General features: G+C 35.4%; 1 pseudogene; it reads right to left on the bottom strand.

Annotated features, from left to right (window-relative positions):
* Positions 1-4,068: 4,068 nt before the first annotated feature.
* LOC109341550 lies at positions 4,069-5,317 on the bottom strand (annotated as a pseudogene).
* Positions 5,318-7,559: the final 2,242 nt, after the last annotated feature.

The raw sequence follows: 7,559 nt of genomic DNA, 5'->3' as shown, positions 1-7,559 counted from the left end.
GTCAATCCACCATTGCCTTGATCTTGTCGGGGTATAGCTGTACCCTAGCTGCTGAAATAATATGACCTAAGTAGCTAATAGAACCCACACGAAAAATGCACTATGTATCATAATATCTAAGTGGACAAGTGATCAGCAAGAGTGGCACTATGTATCATAATATCATCAAAAAATACAGAAATAAACCGTCTTTGCTAAGGCCTGAGCAGGTCATTCATGGTCGCTCGGAAATTAGATGGAGCATTGGTAAGGCCAAAATGCATGATTAGAAATTCATAGTGTCCATCAAAAGTGTGAAAAATAGTCTTGTGGGTGTCTAATGGGTTGACCCTGATTTGGTGATACCTAGAGTGCAAATCAATTTTAGAAAAAATAGTTCCGCCATCCAATTCATCCAATAACTCATAAATTGTCGGTATTGGAAAATGATCAGGTATAGTAATAGAATTCAGGGCCCTGTGATCAATACAAAATCTCTAGGTCCCATCCTTTTTTCTGACTAAGAGGACTGGTGAGGAGATGGGGCTAGTGTTGGGCATAACAATCCCAATTTTGAGCATATCTTGTAACATAGTGGTCATAACCTCTTTTTGGGATTGCGGGTAGCAGTAGGGTTTAACATTAATTGGGGTGGAATTGGGAAGTAGTGGGATGTGGGAATCATGAGGTCTGGATGGGGGTAAGGTTGAGGGTGTGTGAAAAATGTTAGCAAAATTTTGAATAAGTGGTTTTATTTATGGGTGTATAGGTGGGGTGCTTGGATTAATGTTTGTGGGTAATATAGTAATAGCATGAAATGTGGAAATATTGTTGGTATAAAAAAGTCAAGTGAATTGATGTAAGGTAGAAGGTAGTAAATTGAAAGAGGTCTCACTAGTGAGAGTGATGGTGTGCTCACTCACTATAAATTTCATGGAGTGTACCGAAACTGAGAAGTGTGGGTGATGGGTAAGTTTAAGTTTTTGGCAATTCTTGATTGTAAGATATTATGTGAGCTTCCAGTATCAACTAGGACTGTCACTGCATGGCCATAGAGGGATCCCGAAAATTTGAGGGTCTTGGGGGAAATGTTGCCACCAAAGCTTGGTCTGAAATATAGAAGTGAATTATATCCTCTAAAATAATTTCTATGTATGGATGGGCAAAATCATCAACAGTAGTTTCCAAAGAGTGTATAGTAGCATCCATAGATACATTCGGGTCATCTTCCAAGAGCAAGATGAATTTCATGGATTGGCATCTAAGTCCAGGATGAAATTTCTCATCACAATTATAGCAAAGGCCTTGTGCTCGTCGCTCCTGCATTTGTATAGTGGATAAGTGACGAATAAGAAGCGAGTTAAGAGAAGTAGAGGCTGTATGGGTAGGTGGGTTCAGTGTGAAAGTTTTGGGTGGGTATGTAGGAGGAGGTTGTGGAATGAACCGTGAGGGTCTAGGAGTAGTGTGGTGACTGTCTCTGATCTTAGCTTCTATAAGTGTGGATAGGCCCAATGCTTCTGAGATGGTTTTGGGCCACAAAAGAGCCAGCTCACATATAATTTCTAGTAGAAGACCACATAGAAAATAATTAAGAATTACCTCTTGGGGGAGACCCCAAATTCTATTACATAATCGCTCAAATTGTTTTTGGTACTCAACATCTGTACCAATTTGCCTTAATTTGAATAACTCAGCTTGGTGATTAGTGTAGGTAGAGGGATCAAAACGAGTCTCCAGATCCTGAGTAAAAGACTGTCAATCAAAGAGTTGGAAGTTATGGAACATCCATTTGATCCAACTTAGGGCTTCTCCATGCATATAGAAAGAGATCATAGGAAATCATTGATTTGGAGGTACCATATAAAGCTATAAAAATTGTCCAGCTTGAATAATCCAGTCAAGAGGTTTTTTACCATCAAAAGGTATGAGTTGCAATTTTGGTGGTCTTAATTGTTGAGATGGGTAAGGGAGATGAGAGTTTGATGGAAACGAGGGTTGTGGGTAGACTATAGGTGGGGCATGAAACGGGGGTGGGCTGTGATTAGGGTTGATAGGGGGATTAGGGGTAGTATGATTAGAGATGTTATGAGTAAGGTGTGAAGAAGAAGTAGGAAGAGGGGATCCATGAGGTGGATCTGGAGGAATAGAAAGAATAAATCTAATATCAGCCAACTTAACTGTAATATTATGCAAAACAGTGGTGATGGCAGCATATCTAACATCATGCAACTCTTGATGTTCCCTTAATTTCTCTATGAGTAGTGTAGAAATGTTGTCATTTGGGTCTTTTTGAGTGATCTTGGGAGACATTTGAGAAGAAAATGAAAGCGCCAATTTGTTAGAAAGCAACTAGAATACTAGTAATTAAAGCTACTTAAATAAGATTCTTAAGGAATTATAATTCTTGAAAATTCATTCATGCCTACTTCATTCATTTCCTACTGATTTTATAAGAACATAAAAGTAAAACTAATTGACTTGAACCGTACACATGTATCATTGGCAATTTGGGCAAAGCCCTTAGGGCCGCCCGCCCGCAAGTTTTGGACGAGCAGGGCATGAAAATTGTGACCATCCGCCCTAAAATGCCCGCCCAACATGTCATTTTCGCCTATGGGCATTTCAAATGGATAGGCAGGGCAGCCCATGGGCATCAGTGAACACTAAAATAAGAAATTTGATGGATCAAGTATGGCAAAAGTAATTCATGTTCTCACCACTTGAGCGCATATAACAATTTTCCAAAATATAATATCTTACCAATTAAATGCATGTCCGATTTATGCAAAACAAGATGTTATATTTTGTGTTTTTAATCTTAATATCACACTATGTATTCATGTAATTTAAAGTACTATGTCATTTTTAGCATTTTTTTTTAATTTAGGGCGGCCCGCAAGCTCGCCCTGCCTATGTTTAGGGCGGGCAAGACATGATATTTCATGCCCTATTTTAAAACGGGCATGCCCATGCCCATCCTAATTTTGGTGGACATTGAGTGGACATGGGCAGGGCAGACAGGGCCATCCTAATTGCCAATACTATACACATGGCTAGATCTTACATATGTGACAACTATACTTAAAATAGAAAGGAGATATTTTGGAGGCTAAAATTAATGCACAACGACTTGGAATTAATCCATAAAATAGTCATTTATCCAATTGGGCTTTATCACTTTACCTTCGGCTTGTCCCAAAAGGTTGGTCCCTATAAGCAACTGTAATTTAAAATTCCGGCTCCAACATATGCCAACTTCAGCAGGCACTTAGCACCACGTGGTGACTATCAATGGTAAGAATCTCCAAACCATGGTAGTTGGACATCTTGAACAATAATATTGTAGTGTTGGTTTTTCCAAAAAAATGACTAGAATGTGAATTTCCATGGGGTGATTATAAATACTAACATCATACTGAATGTTGATAACTCGGATTAACCAAGCTCAAATATTGTGATAACTCTAATTAACCTAGCATTAATTACCAAAATTGCTCAGTAACTCTTAACAAAAGAGGAAATAACTATAAAGATTAGTTTGAGAATTGGATTTTGGAGGGGATGAAGAGAAAGGGAAAACTTGGGAGCCATGAAATACACTTGTGAGATGACTCTCAAGCTTTCCATTTTCCTTTTTTCCCCTCCAAAATCCAACTTTCAAACAAAGCCTAAAAAGTTTTATAATTTTCAAGCTTGCAAATGATATTGTAATAAGCCCCCACCAATATATACTAGTCATATGGATATGTTTTTTCGTTCAAAACGAAGGCAAACAAAATGGGAAATATATTGTTATGAAACTAGTCATTTATTCATGCTTGAGGATTGAGAATTACTTATCTCCGTAGTAAGGATATTGTTCATTAATGGAGAAATAAATACTATAAAAACAAAAAAAAAATATATTAAAAAACTTTTATTTTTTTATATATAATGAAATAATAAATTTGTGATTCAAAACTTAAGGAAAAAATGAATCCTTGTCTCTCTATTGCTAAAAGCTGCTTGTTCAGTTATTTGGGGTTGATGACAACTTATTCATGGATGCACCTCACTATTGTTAATGCATCTTTGTCACTCACTAACCTATCCAAATTCAAAAGGACACAAGCAAATAACGAATGGAATCAGAGGGGCAGTGTTGGTTCTTCCTTACTTATGTTTCACTTGGTTTGCTGAGGAAAGGGTAATCTGTATAGCCAATAACATGATCAGCAGTGTAAAAAAGCTTCCTATTATAGTCATTCAAAGGTGCATTGATCTTGAACCTAAGAACCAAGTCTGGATTGGATATAAAATGACGACCATAGGAAACCAAGTCAGTATCACCTTCTGCTATAGCTTTCATTCCAGCATCCCTAGTGAACCCACCAGCTGACATAAATGTTCCATCATAAGCTTTTCTCAAGGTCCTCAACAATTTACCTTGTTCTTCTTCAGTGTTAGGTATACCTAACTGCGATGTGGGTTTAAGCCAAAAGCGAGGATGAGTAACATGCAGGTAACAAAGTTTGCTTCCAAGCTCTTTCTGCAGATTGTTGAGTCTCTTAACCACTTCTAAGCCGAGACCAAGTGGGTCAGAGTCAATTGCATCAAGAAAATCAATTGCTGGTGAAATTCTTACAGCAACTCGTTCTGGTCCAATAGCAGAAGCAACTGCTTTAACCACCTGCAATAAAAACCTGCACCGGTTTTCATATGATCCACCATATTCATCTGTTCGGTCATTAATCCCATCTTTCAAGAACTGATCAATGAGATAGCCATGCGCCGAATGAATCTCGATACCATCAAAACCTGCTCGAATTGCATTAATGGCTGATTGTCGATAATGCTCCACTATCTCTGGTATCTCATAAGTGTTGAGTCCTCGTGGATCTGGATGAGAGTCAATGGATCCATCAGGCAAGAGAACTTTACACCTAGCAGATAAGGATTTGTTGGTGGAAGAAATTGGCGCTGCACCACCAGGTTGATACACTGAATGAGAAGCACGACCAACATGCCATAGTTGACAGAAGAAAATGCTTCCTTTTGCATGCACTGCATCCACTATATTTTTCCACGCACCAACATGTTCTTCTGAATATATTCCAGGTACACGAGGATAACCAGCAGCAGTGGGAGAAATTGTGGTGCCTTCACTGATTAGAAATCCACTTTGTGTTGCTCTTTGAGAATAGTATTCACCCATTGTTGGTTGTGGTATACCCTCTAATGCCCTACACCTTGTCATGGGAGCCAACACTACCCTGTGAGAGAGGTTGAAGTTTCCCATCTTGTAAGGAGAAAACATGGTGTTATCTTCTCCTTGCCTTGAATTCACTTTCTCTGCCATCTTAGGTATATAAGATTTCAACATAATTTCAGAAGTTTCAAATGCTAAATAAATAAAGGGAGAGATCCACATACTCCAAAAAGTTTTGTAAACTTAGTTCTCATCAATGTCATCAATTCTAGGGAAATTCAATGGTTTGAATTAATGAGTAAATCTAAACTATTAGATGTCTACAAAATTTGATAACTTGGATGAGGAGTAACCCTTAGAGTAAGTAGATCCTCACTCGCAAAATAAAAAAATTAAAGAGGAGGAGGGAAACTAGGTCCACCATATGGTCAAATTCTATATATTAGTGTACTAAGTTAATTGATGATTTATCATCTTGAACTTCTCTCACAAATAAAGGTGTTTACTAACAAAGTCATTCCTCCATATCTTCTTAGATTTTTAGGATGAAAGCTTAAGAGTTAGATTTTGGAAGCAATACTTATTGGGATAAAGAAATACGAACCTAAAAAAGAATTAGTTTCTTATTTATAAAGTGAGAAGATATTATTGATAGTAGAAAAAATTCTTGAACTTCTCTCTCAAAGAGTTCAAGAATATGTGGAGAAAATGTTCTTTTTAATTTTAATTTTTTTATTAAAAATAACTTAAAATTATGTTATTTGAAAACTTTTTTTTGCCAAGTGTTGCACTAACAATTATGTAGTAGAATACTCGATAAAACACCCATTTCATAGGAATGACAATGGGGCAGGTCGGGATCGGGTTTGTACATATCCAAACTCGGACTTAAAATTCAAAACTTGAACCCGAACCTGAACTCAATAGGGTTGAAAATAAAAATATCATTCTCGAACCCGTCAGTAGGGTTGAAAATAAAAATATCATCCCCGAACCCGTCAAGTTTTGGGTAACCCGAACCCGAAAAACCTAAAAGTTATAAAATATTAAGCAAAGTATAATATTATTTTCGTGTAAATTTTCTCTAACATTTCTATTTTTATTTCATTTATGTTATGTTTAAAAATCTAATAGTATGTAAAGTAAAATTCGAAATAAAAAACAATGGACACATGATATAAATTTTAATTTCAAATTGAGTTACATTACTTCGTGGCGGATTCGGGTTAGAATCTTTGCTATACTAAAGTCGAACCTGAAATTTAAACTCAGGTAAAACCTGAACCCAAACTCAATTACATTGAGTTTTCCATATTAAATTCGACTTCGGTACAGACGAGTACCCACCGGTTTTATTTTTATTATCATCCCTACACCTTAGCCAAGAAACATGTTTGATTCTCCACCAGCACGTGATAAGAATTAGAAATCAATTGTAAATTGATAATTGTATGAAATTTTTATAATTTTTAATAATTTTATACTATATATGGAATTATTTTTCACGGTGGGCGGTGATGAATGTAATGTTGGATTGGATGGTGGAGTGGAGCACCTTCTTAACGGCCATGACTTTCACGTACGTGCTTGCTCTTCCTCTTTTTCCCTTTTTCAATCAACATTCATTCATATTAACAAACCTCTCATATTCCCTACGTACACAAAAACTATGGCAAGGACTCGTTAAATTCAAGAGTATAATATGTATATATACACTGAAAGTATAAAGGTTTATATACATTAAATATATAATCTACAATGTATTTGTAATACTCTTATTTAGAAATCAATGATAATAAAAAAAGAATAGTGGATGATACAATAACAGTGTAAAAATATCTAACGTTTATACATTTTTTTCCTCTAATTTCAATAGCAAAGAAGCAAATGCCAAAATTAAGAAAATAATAATGTAATAAACAGGATTCTAATATTTTAGTTTTCCAAAATGATATTTACTGTCCCCATTCAATTATTTTTATCATACCCTCTTGCATTTATGTTTTACGTTGACATTTATATCATCATTTACAAATTATAACTAGCAGTATACCTGTGCATTTGCACGGGTCGCTTCTTTGTTTATGCATAATGCAAATATAATATAAATATATTTTATAATATCAAAAAATTATGTATTGAAACATTATATTTCCCGTTCATATAGGTGCAATATTAACATTAATTTTTTAGTGTATATGTAGAATATTAACAATTATAAATGTGTTTGTATAAGCATTTATTTGTTGAAAGTGTGATTATAGAAAATATTTGATTCTTAAATAACTCAATAAATAAAATTCAAATTGTATTGGATAATATCTCACCTCTATATTCTCTATATAAAATTATAAATATAAGGAGTTATTTTTGCATCATATTTTTTGTGATT

Source organism: Lupinus angustifolius, unplaced genomic scaffold (assembly GCF_001865875.1).
Source record: "Lupinus angustifolius cultivar Tanjil unplaced genomic scaffold, LupAngTanjil_v1.0 Scaffold_498, whole genome shotgun sequence".
Lineage (NCBI taxonomy): Eukaryota > Viridiplantae > Streptophyta > Magnoliopsida > Fabales > Fabaceae > Lupinus > Lupinus angustifolius.
Note: the sequence above shows the minus strand (reverse complement) of the source record. Positions and strands in the feature narration are given on the sequence as shown.